The 16043-nt window shown below is 47.2% G+C and overlaps 10 non-coding genes across 10 annotated transcripts; all 10 read right to left on the bottom strand.

Annotated features, from left to right (window-relative positions):
- Positions 1–849: 849 nt before the first annotated feature.
- On the bottom strand, positions 850–1012 carry LOC134952897 (U1 spliceosomal RNA). The gene has a single exon (XR_010185276.1). It is a non-coding gene; the product is annotated as a U1 spliceosomal RNA (small nuclear RNA).
- Positions 1013–1164: 152 nt separating this feature from the next.
- LOC134950353 (U1 spliceosomal RNA) lies at positions 1165–1328 on the bottom strand. Its single transcript, XR_010183287.1, has one exon. It is a non-coding gene; the product is annotated as a U1 spliceosomal RNA (small nuclear RNA).
- A 9874-nt stretch (positions 1329–11202) lies between these two features.
- Positions 11203–11365, bottom strand: LOC134953554 (U1 spliceosomal RNA). Its single transcript, XR_010185633.1, has one exon. It is a non-coding gene; the product is annotated as a U1 spliceosomal RNA (small nuclear RNA).
- Positions 11366–11517: 152 nt separating this feature from the next.
- On the bottom strand, positions 11518–11681 carry LOC134951283 (U1 spliceosomal RNA). Its single transcript, XR_010184052.1, has one exon. It is a non-coding gene; the product is annotated as a U1 spliceosomal RNA (small nuclear RNA).
- Positions 11682–12352: 671 nt separating this feature from the next.
- Positions 12353–12515, bottom strand: LOC134953031 (U1 spliceosomal RNA). The gene has a single exon (XR_010185377.1). It is a non-coding gene; the product is annotated as a U1 spliceosomal RNA (small nuclear RNA).
- Positions 12516–12656: 141 nt separating this feature from the next.
- LOC134952346 (U1 spliceosomal RNA) lies at positions 12657–12820 on the bottom strand. Its single transcript, XR_010184892.1, has one exon. It is a non-coding gene; the product is annotated as a U1 spliceosomal RNA (small nuclear RNA).
- Positions 12821–13490: 670 nt separating this feature from the next.
- LOC134952288 (U1 spliceosomal RNA) lies at positions 13491–13653 on the bottom strand. Its single transcript, XR_010184846.1, has one exon. It is a non-coding gene; the product is annotated as a U1 spliceosomal RNA (small nuclear RNA).
- A 152-nt stretch (positions 13654–13805) lies between these two features.
- Positions 13806–13969, bottom strand: LOC134950885 (U1 spliceosomal RNA). The gene has a single exon (XR_010183724.1). It is a non-coding gene; the product is annotated as a U1 spliceosomal RNA (small nuclear RNA).
- Positions 13970–14639: 670 nt separating this feature from the next.
- LOC134952287 (U1 spliceosomal RNA) lies at positions 14640–14802 on the bottom strand. Its single transcript, XR_010184845.1, has one exon. It is a non-coding gene; the product is annotated as a U1 spliceosomal RNA (small nuclear RNA).
- Positions 14803–14954: 152 nt separating this feature from the next.
- On the bottom strand, positions 14955–15118 carry LOC134950884 (U1 spliceosomal RNA). Its single transcript, XR_010183723.1, has one exon. It is a non-coding gene; the product is annotated as a U1 spliceosomal RNA (small nuclear RNA).
- Between the last annotated feature and the right edge of the window lie 925 nt (positions 15119–16043).

Genomic DNA, 16043 nt, shown 5'->3' with positions numbered 1-16043 from the left:
GTGCTTGTATGTTGGTGTATGTCCAGGTGTCAGCATGTGTATGTATAGATGCAGGTGTGGGAATGTTGGTGTATGTCCAGGTGTCAGGGCGTGTATGTATGGATATTAGGTGTGGGTACATCAGTGTATGCCCAGGTGTTAGCGCATGTATGTATAGATGCATGGTATCTCCTATGCAAAATAAGTATGACTTGGGATAGAGCTGGGGAGGGCCGCTGCTCAGGCACATCTCTGTCAAGTAAAGGAGATTCAACTGAGGCAGCACAAGGGAACTCTCATCTGGGGACAACAACTGCAGGGAGAACACATATTTTCAGATGAACATGGGAGGGCAGAAGGCTGCCTAATACTGAAGCACCCCCAAACAACAAACCAAATGCAACAACTAGTGCAAGCATTCCTGGGGGAAGGCCTGCAGCAGATGGATTTGCATATGGTGATGTCATCCAAGCAGTGGGTCAAAGTTGGCTTCAACCCTCGTCTGCATATGAAAAGAGAAAAGGGGCGTGCAGGGCATGGCGGCCTTTTGCGGCGCTTGGATGACCCCTAGTTCGCATTAAACACCTCCACCCTCCTTCGGTGTGGGGCTATGCCCCAGCCCCTGAAGCATTCAAGCTGATTTCTTGCAGCAGCTGGGCACTGTAACAGCTCCAGAGCTGCTCTGTAAGGCAAGTAAAAGGGTGTGGGCCCTGCAGCACTACCTGTAGTTTGCATTGTGCGTTGGAAGGCACAAAGTAAGCAGACGGGAGAAGTCAGGATAGTGCGCAAGGGCATAGAAGGGAGCAACTCAAGAAAAGAGAAGTGGAAACAGACAGCAAACTAGGCTGGAGAGAGACCTGAGACAAAGAGATCTGAATTATACGAGAGCCGACCAGGGGAAACACAAATTATGCAGTCAAGTGTCCAACATTTGGGGAAACCGCAGGAGCAGCACACCCAGAGTGCAATGGGTGAGCCTTGCCCTGGGAGAAGCACCTTCATGATCATAGTATCTCACCTGGCAGGTAAGTAGGAGTTGGGCTAGAGCTGGGGAGGGTCGCTGCTCGGGCACCCCCCTGTCAAGTGAAGGAGATCCAACTGAGGCAGCACATGGAAACTCTCGAAAGAAGAACAAGGCTAGAGGAAGATCTGAGACAAATAAATCTGACTTTTACCAGAGCTGACCAGAGGAAAGCACAAACACAGTCCCCCACTACCACAAATAATGCAGTCGAGTTTCCCACATTTGGGGAAATCACAGGGGTCAGCATACCCAGAATGCAATGAATGAACCTCACCCTGGGAGAACAATCTTCATGACCATGGTATCTCCTATGCAAAATAAGTATGATTTGGGATAGGGCTGGGGAGGGCCGCTGCTCAGGCACATCTCTGTCAAGAATTTATAAAGTCTATACATATATATAACCAAATGTCAATATATATATATAGAACCCAGCGCTCCTATCAAAACGTATCTATTTCACCAATTTGTTGCTTATTTAATCTTTATACTAGAGATGAGCGCCTGAAATTTTTCGGGTTTTGTGTTTTGGTTTTGGGTTCGGTTCCGCGGCCGTGTTTTGGGTTCGAACGCGTTTTGGCAAAACCTCACCGATTTTTTTTTGTCGGATTCGGGTGTGTTTTGGATTCGGGTGTTTTTTTCCAAAAACACTAAAAAACAGCTTAAATCATAGAATTTGGGGGTCATTTTGATCCCAAAGTATTATTAACCTCAAAAACCATAATTTACACTCATTTTCAGTCTATTCTGAATACCTCACACCTCACAATATTATTTTTAGTCCTAAAATTTGCACCGAGGTCGCTGTGTGAGTAAGATAAGCGACCCTAGTGGCCGACACAAACACCGGGCCCATCTAGGAGTGGCACTGCAGTGTCACGCAGGATGTCCCTTCCAAAAAACCCTCCCCAAACAGCACATGACGCAAAGAAAAAAAGAGGCGCAATGAGGTAGCTGTGTGAGTAAGATTAGCGACCCTAGTGGCCGACACAAACACCGGGCCCATCTAGGAGTGGCACTGCAGTGTCACGCAGGATGGCCCTTCCAAAAAACCCTCCCCAAACAGCACATGACGCAAAGAAAAAAAGAGGCGCAATGAGGTAGCTGTGTGAGTAAGATTAGCGACCCTAGTGGCCGACACAAACACCGGGCCCATCTAGGAGTGGCACTGCAGTGTCACGCAGGATGTCCCTTCCAAAAAACCCTCCCCAAACAGCACATGACGCAAAGAAAAAAAGAGGCGCAATGAGGTAGCTGACTGTGTGAGTAAGATTAGCGACCCTAGTGGCCGACACAAACACCGGGCCCATCTAGGAGTGGCACTGCAGTGTCACGCAGGATGTCCCTTCCAAAAAACCCTCCCCAAACAGCACATGACGCAAAGAAAAAAAGAGGCGCAATGAGGTAGCTGTGTGAGTAAGATTAGCGACCCTAGTGGCCGACACAAACACCGGGCCCATCTAGGAGTGGCACTGCAGTGTCACGCAGGATGTCCCTTCCAAAAAACCCTCCCCAAACAGCACATGACGCAAAGAAAAAAAGAGGCGCAATGAGGTAGCTGACTGTGTGAGTAAGATTAGCGACCCTAGTGGCCGACACAAACACCGGGCCCATCTAGGAGTGGCACTGCAGTGTCACGCAGGATGTCCCTTCCAAAAAACCCTCCCCAAACAGCACATGACGCAAAGAAAAAAAGAGGCGCAATGAGGTAGCTGTGTGAGTAAGATTAGCGACCCTAGTGGCCGACACAAACACCGGGCCCATCTAGGAGTGGCACTGCAGTGTCACGCAGGATGTCCCTTCCAAAAAACCCTCCCCAAACAGCACATGACGCAAAGAAAAAAAGAGGCGCAATGAGGTAGCTGACTGTGTGAGTAAGATTAGCGACCCTAGTGGCCGACACAAACACCGGGCCCATCTAGGAGTGGCACTGCAGTGTCACGCAGGATGTCCCTTCCAAAAAACCCTCCCCAAACAGCACATGACGCAAAGAAAAAAAGAGGCGCAATGAGGTAGCTGACTGTGTGAGTAAGATTAGCGACCCTAGTGGCCGACACAAACACCGGGCCCATCTAGGAGTGGCACTGCAGTGTCACGCAGGATGTCCCTTCCAAAAAACCCTCCCCAATCAGCACATGATGCAAAGAAAAAGAAAAGAAAAAAGAGGTGCAAGATGGAATTGTCCTTGGGCCCTCCCACCCACCCTTATGTTGTATAAACAAAACAGGACATGCACACTTTAACCAACCCATCATTTCAGTGACAGGGTCTGCCACACGACTGTGACTGATATGACGGGTTGGTTTGGACCCCCCCCAAAAAAGAAGCAATTAATCTCTCCTTGCACAAACTGGCTCTACAGAGGCAAGATGTCCACCTCATCTTCACCCTCCGATATATCACCGTGTACATCCCCCTCCTCACAGATTATCAATTCGTCCCCACTGGAATCCACCATCTCAGCTCCCTGTGTACTTTGTGGAGGCAATTGCTGCTGGTCAATGTCTCCGCGGAGGAATTGATTATAATTCATTTTAATGAACATCATCTTCTCCACATTTTCTGGATGTAACCTCGTACGCCGATTGCTGACAAGGTGAGCGGCGGCACTAAACACTCTTTCGGAGTACACACTTGTGGGAGGGCAACTTAGGTAGAATAAAGCCAGTTTGTGCAAGGGCCTCCAAATTGCCTCTTTTTCCTGCCAGTATAAGTACGGACTGTGTGACGTGCCTACTTGGATGCGGTCACTCATATAATCCTCCACCATTCTATCAATGTTGAGAGAATCATATGCAGTGACAGTAGACGACATGTCCGTAATCGTTGTCAGGTCCTTCAGTCCGGACCAGATGTCAGCATCAGCAGTCGCTCCAGACTGCCCTGCATCACCGCCAGCGGGTGGGCTCGGAATTCTGAGCCTTTTCCTCGCACCCCCAGTTGCGGGAGAATGTGAAGGAGGAGATGTTGACAGGTCGCGTTCCGCTTGACTTGACAATTTTGTCACCAGCAGGTCTTTCAACCCCAGCAGACCTGTGTCTGCCGGAAAGAGAGATCCAAGGTAGGCTTTAAATCTAGGATCGAGCACGGTGGCCAAAATGTAGTGCTCTGATTTCAACAGATTGACCACCCGTGAATCCTTGTTAAGCGAATTAAGGGCTGCATCCACAAGTCCCACATGCCTAGCGGAATCGCTCCCTTTTAGCTCCTTCTTCAATGCTTCCAGCTTCTTCTGCAAAAGCCTGATGAGGGGAATGACCTGACTCAGGCTGGCAGTGTCTGAACTGACTTCACGTGTGGCAAGTTCAAAGGGCATCAGAACCTTGCACAACGTTGAAATCATTCTCCACTGCACTTGAGACAGGTGCATTCCACCTACTATATCGTGCTCAATTGTATAGGCTTGAATGGCCTTTTGCTGCTCCTCCAACCTCTGAAGCATATAGAGGGTTGAATACCACCTCGTTACCACTTCTTGCTTCAGATGATGGCAGGGCAGGTTCAGTAGTTTTTGGTGGTGCTCCAGTTTTCTGTACGTGGTGCCTGTACGCCGAAAGTGTCCCGCAATTCTTCTGGCCACCGACAGCATCTCTTGCACGCCCCTGTCGTTTTTTAAAAAATTCTGCACCACCAAATTCAAGGTATGTGCAAAACATGGGACGTGCTGGAATTGGCCCAGATTTAATGCACACACAATATTGCTGGCGTTGTCCGATGCCACAAATCCACAGGAGAGTCCAATTGGGGTAAGCCATTCCGCGATGATCTTCCTCAGTTGCCGTAAGAGGTTTTCAGCTGTGTGCGTATTCTGGAAAGCGGTGATACAAAGCGTAGCCTGCCTAGGAAAGAGTTGGCGTTTGCGAGATGCTGCTACTGGTGCCGCCGCTGCTGTTCTTGCGGCGGGAGTCCATACATCTACCCAGTGGGCTGTCACAGTCATATAGTCCTGACCCTGCCCTGCTCCACTTGTCCACATGTCCGTGGTTAAGTGGACATTGGGTACAGCTGCATTTTTTAGGACACTGGTGACTCTTTTTCTGAGGTCTGTGTACATTTTCGGTATCGCCTGCCTAGAGAAATGGAACCTAGATGGTATTTGGTACCGGGGACACAGTACCTCCAACAAGTCTCTAGTTGGCTCTGCAGTAATGATGGATACCGGAACCACGTTTCTCACCACCCAGGATGCCAAGGCCTCAGTTATCCGCTTTGCAGTAGGATGACTGCTGTGATATTTCATCTTCCTCGCAAAGGACTGTTGAACAGTCAATTGCTTACTGGAAGTAGTACAAGTGGGCTTACGACTTCCCCTCTGGGATGACCATCGACTCCCAGCGGCAACAACAGCAGCGCCAGCAGCAGTAGGCGTTACACGCAAGGATGCATCGGAGGAATCCCAGGCAGGAGAGGACTCGTCAGAATTGCCAGTGACATGGCCTGCAGGACTATTGGCATTCCTGGGGAAGGAGGAAATTGACACTGAGGGAGTTGGTGGGGTGGTTTGCGTGAGCTTGGTTACAAGAGGAAGGGATTTACTGGTCAGTGGACTGCTTCCGCTGTCACCCAAAGTTTTTGAACTTGTCACTGACTTATTATGAATGCGCTGCAGGTGACGTATAAGGGAGGATGTTCCGAGGTGGTTAACGTCCTTACCCCTACTTATTACAGCTTGACAAAGGGAACACACGGCTTGACACCTGTTGTCCGCATTTCTGGTGAAATACCTCCACACCGAAGAGCTGATTTTTTTGGTATTTTCACCTGGCATGTCAACGGCCATATTCCTCCCACGGACAACAGGTGTCTCCCCGGGTGCCTGACTTAAACAAACCACCTCACCATCAGAATCCTCCTGGTCAATTTCCTCCCCAGCGCCAGCAACACCCATATCCTCCTCATCCTGGTGTACTTCAACACTGACATCTTCAATCTGACTATCAGGAACTGGACTGCGGGTGCTCCTTCCAGCACTTGCAGGGGGCGTGCAAATGGTGGAAGGCGCATGCTCTTCACGTCCAGTGTTGGGAAGGTCAGGCATCGCAACCGACACAATTGGACTCTCCTTGTGGATTTGGGATTTCAAAGAACGCACAGTTCTTTGCGGTGCTTTGCCTTTTGCCAGCTTGAGTCTTTTCAGTTTTCTAGCGAGAGGCTGAGTGCTTCCATCCTCATGTGAAGCTGAACCACTAGCCATGAACATAGGCCAGGGCCTCAGCCGTTCCTTGCCACTCCGTGTGGTAAATGGCATATTGGCAAGTTTACGCTTCTCCTCCGACAATTTTATTTTAGGTTTTGGAGTCCTTTTTTTACTGATATTTGGTGTTTTGGTTTTGACATGCTCTGTACTATGCCATTGGGCATCGGCCTTGGCAGACGACGTTGCTGGCATTTCATCGTCTCGGCCATGACTAGTGGCAGCAGCTTCAGCACGAGGTGGAAGTGGATCTTGATCTTTCCCTAATTTTGGAACCTCAACATTTTTGTTCTCCATATTTTAATAGGCACAACTAAAAGGCACCTCAGGTAAACAATGGAGATGGATGGATTGGATACTAGTATACAATTATGGACGGGCTGCCGAGTGCCGACACAGAGGTAGCCACAGCCGTGAACTACCGCACTGTACTGTGTCTGCTGCTAATATAGACTGGTTGATAAAGAGATAGTATACTCGTAACTAGTATGTATGTATAAAGAAAGAAAAAAAAACCACGGTTAGGTGGTATATACAATTATGGACGGGCTGCCGAGTGCCGACACAGAGGTAGCCACAGCCGTGAACTACCGCACTGTACTGTGTCTGCTGCTAATATATAGACTGGTTGATAAAGAGATAGTATACTCGTAACTAGTATGTATGTATAAAGAAAGAAAAAAAAACCACGGTTAGGTGGTATATACAATTATGGACGGGCTGCCGAGTGCCGACACAGAGGTAGCCACAGCCGTGAACTACCGCACTGTACTGTGTCTGCTGCTAATATAGACTGGTTGATAAAGAGATAGTATACTCGTAACTAGTATGTATGTATAAAGAATGAAAAAAAAACCACGGTTAGGTGGTATATACAATTATGGACGGGCTGCCGAGTGCCGACACAGAGGTAGCCACAGCCGTGAACTACCGCACTGTACTGTGTCTGCTGCTAATATATAGACTGGTTGATAAAGAGATAGTATACTCGTAACTAGTATGTATGTATAAAGAAAGAAAAAAAAACCACGGTTAGGTGGTATATACAATTATGGACGGGCTGCCGAGTGCCGACACAGAGGTAGCCACAGCCGTGAACTACCGCACTGTACTGTGTCTGCTGCTAATATATAGACTGGTTGATAAAGAGATAGTATACTCGTAACTAGTATGTATGTATAAAGAAAGAAAAAAAAACCACGGTTAGGTGGTATATACAATTATGGACGGGCTGCCGAGTGCCGACACAGAGGTAGCCACAGCCGTGAATTACCGCACTGTACTGTGTCTGCTGCTAATATAGACTGGTTGATAAAGAGATAGTATACTACTAATATTATATACTGGTGGTCAGGTCACTGGTCACTAGTCACACTGGCAGTGGCACTCCTGCAGCAAAAGTGTGCACTGTTTAATTTTAATATAATATTATGTACTCCTGGCTCCTGCTATAACCTATAACTGGCACTGCAGTAGTGCTCCCCAGTCTCCCCCACAATTATAAGCTGTGTGAGCTGAGCAGTCAGACAGATATATAATATATATGGATGATGCAGCACACTGGCCTGAGCCTGAGCAGTGCACACAGATATGGTATGTGACTGACTGAGTTACTGTGTGTATCGCTTTTTTCAGGCAGAGAACGGATATATTAAATAAACTGCACTGTGTGTCTGGTGGTCACTCACTATATAATATATTATGTACTCCTGGCTCCTGCTATAACCTATAACTGGCACTGCAGTAGTGCTCCCCAGTCTCCCCCACAATTATAAGCTGTGTGAGCTGAGCAGTCAGACAGATATATATAATATTATATATAGATAATAGATGATGCAGCACACTGGCCTGAGCCTGAGCAGTGCACACAGATATGGTATGTGACTGAGTCACTGTGTGCTGTGTATCGCTTTTTTCAGGCAGAGAACGGATTATATTATGTACTCCTGGCTCCTGCTATAACCTATAACTGGCACTGCAGTAGTGCTCCCCAGTCTCCCCCACAATTATAAGCTGTGTGAGCTGAGCAGTCAGACAGATATATATAATATTATATATAGATAATAGATGATGCAGCACACTGGCCTGAGCCTGAGCAGTGCACACAGATATGGTATGTGACTGAGTCACTGTGTGCTGTGTATCGCTTTTTTCAGGCAGAGAACGGATTATAAATAAAAGTGGTGGTCACTGGTCACTATCAGCAAAACTCTGCACTGTACACTACTGAGTACTCCTAATGCTCCCCAAAATTAGTAAATCAAGTGTCTCTCTAATCTATTCTAATTCTAAACGGAGAGGACGCCAGCCACGTCCTCTCCCTATCAATCTCAATGCACGTGTGAAAATGGCGGCGACGCGCGGCTCCTTATATAGAATCCGAGTCTCGCGATAGAATCCGAGCCTCGCGAGAATCCGACAGCGTCATGATGACGTTCGGGCGCGCTCGGGTTAACCGAGCAAGGCGGGAAGATCCGAGTCGCTCGGACCCGTGAAAAAAAACATGAAGTTCTGGCGGGTTCGGATTCAGAGAAACCGAACCCGCTCATCTCTACTTTATACATCTATTAATTTTCACCATATATTATAAAATGCTGCTCCCATAGGTAGTACTGTTCTACCAATAATAAACCAAATTTTAAAGATAATCACACTTGTTATCAAGGGAGCGCAAAAAATAAAATATACAAGCTCTTTTTAAAAAAAATATATATATAGACAGAAGAAACCCACATTCAATAAAATACAATGGAGTCAACATATATAGGCACCACTATCCATATCTAAATGTAATCAGGATCTATTTCATATTGCCCTTGATGACAACGGAATGTTTATTAAAGTGTCCAAAAAATCCTCCTGGATACAGCTGTTGTAATTTAATCGTTACTTTCCAATTGTAATTGATACATTAAATTCCTTCTTGTGGATGAACAGCAACAGTTGTAACCAACGCCTCTTATTTACTGCAGTTAAAGTTCATATGTAACTCACGTGAGTAATGAAAGAAAACAGGGGGAGAGCGCTGTGATGGTTGGTGAAACACAGCGGTATGCTACGACCCCCGTTAACCGTGGCTGGATCTTATTGGCACTCGCGGTCGGGATATTTCTCCCTGCCGTGGGGTAGAGACCTCCTTTTGCTCGGTCTCAAATTGCTTTTTCCCCTTCACCGCTGTCTTTACATCAGACGTCCGCCGTGATGTAGCTCGTTCATGAACGGGCTTATATCTCAGCAATCAGAGTGTCCGGTAATCACTTTCTCCGCTGTTATCCAAGAGCGGTTTCGTCAGAGGATACATCAGCAGCCTAGCAGGCTCTTTTTAAAATACACCGGACCAATAGCATTACTAATTAGTTGATTGGATACATACATGTACTAATTGGATGCATACATGTAATGACCCACATATGGAACAACTTTCTAATTGCAATTGCACATATAAAGGCATTTCATAATATAAAAATAAGCAACATGGTGATTAAAAATAATAATAAAATAAGCAACAAGGTGGTTTAAAAAATAACAGAAAATATATAATCTATATACAGATTAACCTATAATCTTTCAATCAATACCTCATATCTATAATCACATATACATAATTCAGAGACTCAGCACTAAGGATCCCCATTTACTTATATAAAACCTTTTAGGGTAACATAAATCCATGCCACTACTAAAGCAGTTCTTATGGCGCAGGGGAAACATCAAATGCACTCTATGCAGCTAGTCCCATGTTCGAATCCAACCCGCTCAGCTTAACATCCATATTATTTATTTACTTTTAATGGGATCATTCTATCAATTCATTTTTACCTTTAATTTTTGTTAATATTATTTCTATATTTCATTATTTTAACCCCTGGAATAATTACATTGCTGTTTAAACAACAAAAAGAAATGAAGAAAAAATAAATATTAAACAGACAATTTAAGGATTCGAAGATTTAAATATTTAAAGAATTTAAAATTTAAAACAGGGAGGGGGGGGGGGGGAGGGGGGCCTTTTGGGAGAAGGAGGGAAAAAAAAAAGAAAAAAAAATATATATATAGAACCAAGAGAAAGTGTAAAAAGAGGATGGAGGAAGAAATCTGATGTTCATCATTACTAGTGGATTTTACTAAAGAACTTTAAAGGAACCCACACAACAGGATTATACAGTTTCATCCTAAGAGGAAAGCTGTTTCCAAAATAGCTACTTCTAATAATTTTGTTTATTTATTAAACATACAATAAATGGATATTCAATAAATAATATATTAGGTAAATCAATAGATAAAATCTTCAGAGACTGCCAATGTTGTTCAGTTCGATGCTCTCATTCAGACCATCAGGTGTAAGGGTACCCAAAGAAAAAATCCAAAATGCCTCCCTTGTCAAGTAAAGGAGATTCAACTGAGGCAGCACAAGGGAACTCTCATCTGGGGACAACAACTGCAGGGAGAACACATATTTTCAGATGAACATGGGAGGGCAGAAGGCTGCCTAATACTGAAGCACCCCCAAACAACAAACCAAATGCAACAACTAGTACAAGCATTCCTGGGGGAAGGCCTGCAGCAGATGGATTTGCATATGGTGATGTCATCCAAGCAGTGGGTCAAAGTTGGCTTCAACCCTCGTCTGCATATGAAGAGAGAAAAGGGGCGTGCAGGGCATGGCGGCCTTTTGCGGCGCTTGGATGACCCCTAGTTCGCATTAAACACCTCCACCCTACTTCGGTGTGGGGCTCATGTTGGCTATGCCCCAACCCCTGAAGCATTCAAGCTGATTACTTGCAGCAGCTGGGCACTGTAATAGCTCCAGAGCTGCTCTGTAAGGCAACTAAAAGGGTGTGGGCCCTGCAGCACTACCTGTAGTTCGCATTGTGCGTTGGAAGGCACAAAGTAAGCAGACGGGAGAAGTCAAGATAGTGCGCAAGGGCATAGAAGGTAGTGGCTCAAGAAAAGAGAAGTGTAAACAGACAGCAAACTAGGCTGGAGAGAGACATGAGACAAAGAGATCTGAATTATACGAGAGCCGACCAGGGGAAACACAAATTATGCAGTCAAGTTTCCCACATTTGGGGATATCGCAGGAGCAGCACACCCAGAGTGCAATTGGTGAGCCTTGCCCTGGGAGAAGCACCTTCATGATCATAGTATCTCAAATGGCAGGTAAGTAGGAGTTGGGCTAGAGCTGGGGAGGGTCGCTGCTCGGGCACCCCCCTGTCAAGTGAAGGAGATCCAACTGAGGCAGCACAAGGGAACTCTCGAAAGAAGAACAAGGCTAGAGGAAGATCTGAGACAAAGAAATCTGACTTTTACCAGAGCTGACCAGAGGAAAGCACAAACACAGTCCCCCACTACCACAAATAATGCTGTCAAGTTTACCACATTTGGGGAAATAACAGGGGTCAGCATACCCAGAATGCAATGAATGAACCTCACCCTGGGAGAACAATCTTCATGACCATGGTATCTCCTATGCAAAATAAGTATGATTTGGGATAGGGCTGGAGAGGGCCGCTGCTCAGGCACATCTCTGTCAAGTAAAGGAGATTCAACTGAGGCAGCACAAGGGAACTCTCATCTGGGGACAACAACTGCAGGAGGTACACATATTTTCAGATGAACATGGGAGGGCAGAAGGCTGCCTAATACTGAAGCACCCCCAAACAACAAACCAAATGCAACAACTAGTGCAAGCATTCCTGGGGGAAGGCCTGCAGCAGATGGATTTGCATATGGTGATGTCATCCAAGCAGTGGGTCAAAGTTGGCTTCAACCCTCGTCTGCATATGAAAAGATAAAATTGGCATGCAGGGCATGGCGGCCTTTTGCGGTGCTTGGATGACCCCTAGTTCGCATTAAACACCTCCACCCTCCTTCGGTGTGGGGCTCATGATGGCTATGCCCCAGCCCCTGAAGCATTCAAGCTGATTTCTTGCAGCAGCTGGGCACTGTAACAGCTCCAGAGCTGCTCTGTAAGGCAAGTAAAAGGGTGTGGGCCCTGCAGCACTACCTGTAGTTTGCATTGTGCGTTGGAAGGCACAAAGTAAGCAGACGGGAGAAGTCAGGATAGTGCGCAAGGGCATAGAAGGGAGCAACTCAAGAAAAGAGAAGTGGAAACAGACTGCAAATTAGGCTGGAGAGAGACCTGAGACAAAGAGATCTGAATTATACGAGAGCCGACCAGGTGAAACACAAATTATGCAGTCAAGTGTCCAACATTTGGGGAAACCGCAGGAGTAGCACACCCAGAGTGCAATGGGTGAGCCTTGCCCTGGGAGAAGCACCTTCATGATCATAGTATCTCACCTGGCAGGTAAGTAGGAGCTGGGGAGGGTCGCTGCTCGGGCACCCCCCTGTTAAGTGAAGGAGATCCAACTGAGGCAGCACAAGGGAACTCTCGAAAGAAGAACAAGGCTAGAGGAAGATCTGAGACAAAGAAATCTGACTTTTACCAGAGCTGACCAGAGGAAAGCACAAACACAGTCTCTCACTACCACAAATAATGCAGTCCAGTTTCCCACATTTGGGGAAATCACAGGGGTCAGCATACCCAGAATGCAATGAATGAACCTCACCCTGGGATAACAGTCTTCATTACCATGATATCTCCTATGCAAAATAAGTATGATTTGGGATAGGGCTGGGGAGGGCCGCTGCTCAGGCACATCTCTGTCAAGTAAAGGAGATTCAACTGAGGCAGCACAAGGGAACTCTCATCTGGGGACAACAACTGCAGGGAGAACACATATTTTCAGATGAACATGGGAGGGCAGAAGGCTGCCTAATACTGAAGCACCCCCAAACAACAAACCAAATGCAACAACTAGTGCAAGCATTCCTGGGGGAAGGCCTGCAGCAGATGGATTTGCATATGGTGATGTCATCCAAGCAGTGGGTCAAAGTTGGCTTCAACCCTCGTCTGCATATGAAAAGAAAAAAGGGATGTGCAGGGCATGGCGGCCTTTTGCGGCGCTTGGATGACCCCTAATTCACATTAAACACCTCCACCCTCCTTCGGTGTGGGGCTCATGTTGGCTATGCCCCAGCCCCTGAAGCATTCAAGCTGATTTCTTGCAGCAGCTGGGCACTGTAACAGCTCCAGAGCTGCTCTGTAAAGCATGTAAAAGGGTGTGGGCCCTGCAGCACTACCTGTAGTTTGCATTGACGTTGGAAGGCACAAAGTAAGCAGACAGGAGAGGTCATAATAGTGCGCAAGGGCATAGAAGGGAGCGGCTCAAGAAAAGAGAAGTGGAAACAGACAGCAAACTAGGCTGGAGAGAGACCTGAGACAAAGAGATCTGAATTATACGAGAGCCGACCAGGGGAAACACAAATTATGCAGTCAAGTTTCCCACATTTGGGGAAATCGCAAGAGCAGCACACCCAGAGTGCAATGGGTGAGCCTTGCCCTGGGAGAAGCACCTTCATGATCATAGTATCTCACCTGGCAGGTAAGTAGGAGTTGGGCTAGAGCTGGGTAGGGTCGCTGCTCGGGCACTTCTCTGTCAAGTGAAGGAGATCCAACTGAGTCAGCACAAGGGAACTCTCGAAAGAAGAACAAGGCTAGAGGAAGATCTGAGACAAAGAAATCTGACTTTTACCAGAGCTGACCAGAGGAAAGCACAGACACAGTCCCCCACTACCACAAATAATGCAGTCAAGTTTCCCACATTTGGGGAAATCACAGGGGTCAGCATACCCAGAATGCAATGAATGAACCTCACCCTGGGAGAACAATCTTCATGACCATGGTATCTCCTATGCAAAATAAGTATGATTTAGGATAGGGCTGGGGAGGTCCGCTGCTCAGGCACATCTCTGTCAAGTAAAGAAGATTCAACTGAGGCAGCACAAGGGAACTCTCATCTGGGGACAACAACTGCAGGGAGAACACATATTTTCAGATGAACATGGGAGGGCAGAAGGCTGCCTAATACTGAAGCACCCCCAAACAACAAACCAAATGCAACAACTAGTGCAAGCATTCCTGGGGGAAGGCCTGCAGCAGATGGATTTGCATATGGTGATGTCATCCAAGCAGTGGGTCAAAGTTGGCTTCAACCCTCGTCTGCATATGAAAAGAAAAAAGGGATGTGCAGGGCATGGCGGCCTTTTGCGGCGCTTGGATGACCCCTAATTCACATTAAACACCTCCACCCTCCTTCGGTGTGGGGCTCATGTTGGCTATGCCCCAGCCCCTGAAGCATTCAAGCTGATTTCTTGCAGCAGCTGGGCACTGTAACAGCTCCAGAGCTGCTCTGTAAAGCATGTAAAAGGGTGTGGGCCCTGCAGCACTACCTGTAGTTTGCATTGACGTTGGAAGGCACAAAGTAAGCAGACAGGAGAGGTCATAATAGTGCGCAAGGGCATAGAAGGGAGCGGCTCAAGAAAAGAGAAGTGGAAACAGACAGCAAACTAGGCTGGAGAGAGACCTGAGACAAAGAGATCTGAATTATACGAGAGCCGACCAGGGGAAACACAAATTATGCAGTCAAGTTTCCCACATTTGGGGAAATCGCAAGAGCAGCACACCCAGAGTGCAATGGGTGAGCCTTGCCCTGGGAGAAGCACCTTCATGATCATAGTATCTCACCTGGCAGGTAAGTAGGAGTTGGGCTAGAGCTGGGTAGGGTCGCTGCTCGGGCACTTCTCTGTCAAGTGAAGGAGATCCAACTGAGTCAGCACAAGGGAACTCTCGAAAGAAGAACAAGGCTAGAGGAAGATCTGAGACAAAGAAATCTGACTTTTACCAGAGCTGACCAGAGGAAAGCACAGACACAGTCCCCCACTACCACAAATAATGCAGTCAAGTTTCCCACATTTGGGGAAATCACAGGGGTCAGCATACCCAGAATGCAATGAATGAACCTCACCCTGGGAGAACAATCTTCATGACCATGGTATCTCCTATGCAAAATAAGTATGATTTAGGATAGGGCTGGGGAGGGCCGCTGCTCAGGCACATCTCTGTCAAGTAAAGAAGATTCAACTGAGGCAGCACAAGGGAACTCTCATCTGGGGACAACAACTGCAGGGAGAACACATATTTTCAGATGAACATGGGAGGGCAGAAGGCTGCCTAATACTGAAGCACCCCCAAACAACAAACCAAATGCAACAACTAGTGCAAGCATTCCTGGGGGAAGGCCTGCAGCAGATGGATTTGCATATGGTGATGTCATCCAAGCAGTGGGTCAAAGTTGGCTTCAACCCTCGTCTGCATATGAAAAGAGAAAAGGGGCGTGCAGGGCATGGCGGCCTTTTGCGGTGCTTGGATGACCCCTAGTTCGCATTAAACACCTCCACCCTCCTTCGGTGTGGGGCTCATGTTGGCTATGCCCCAGCCCCTGAAGCATTCAAGCTGATTTCTTGCAGAAGCTGGGCACTGTAACAGCTCCAGAGCTGCTCTGTATGGCAAGTAAAAGGGTGTGGGCCCTGCAGCACTACCTGTAGTTCGCATTGTGCGTTGGAAGGCACAAAGTAAGCAGATGGGAGAAGTCAGGATAGTGCGCTAGGGCATAGAAGGGAGCGGCTCAAGAAAAGAGAAGTGGAAACAGACAGCAAACTAGGCTGGAGAGCTCTTCTGTCTATATTTTGCAAACCTGCTCTTGTCCTCTCCAGCTGCTCCATGTAGATTTGACGTCTGGAAAGGTGCATAACCCACTGACAAGCAGGCACACTCCTGCATGAGTTTTCTCTCTCACTAGCTGGATGATACACAATCATTTGCATGTGCTCCACCTCCGACACACCACCCACCCAACCACCCAGTGACCAGAGCCACCCACAAGCCAACTGGCTCCGTGATTTAATTTGCACAGTGTAGTCATCCAGGCAGCATGTCCTTCT

Source organism: Pseudophryne corroboree, chromosome 8 (assembly GCF_028390025.1).
Source record: "Pseudophryne corroboree isolate aPseCor3 chromosome 8, aPseCor3.hap2, whole genome shotgun sequence".
In the NCBI taxonomy this organism is placed as follows: Eukaryota; Metazoa; Chordata; class Amphibia; order Anura; family Myobatrachidae; genus Pseudophryne; species Pseudophryne corroboree.
This window is presented reverse-complemented; position numbering and strand designations above follow the sequence as displayed.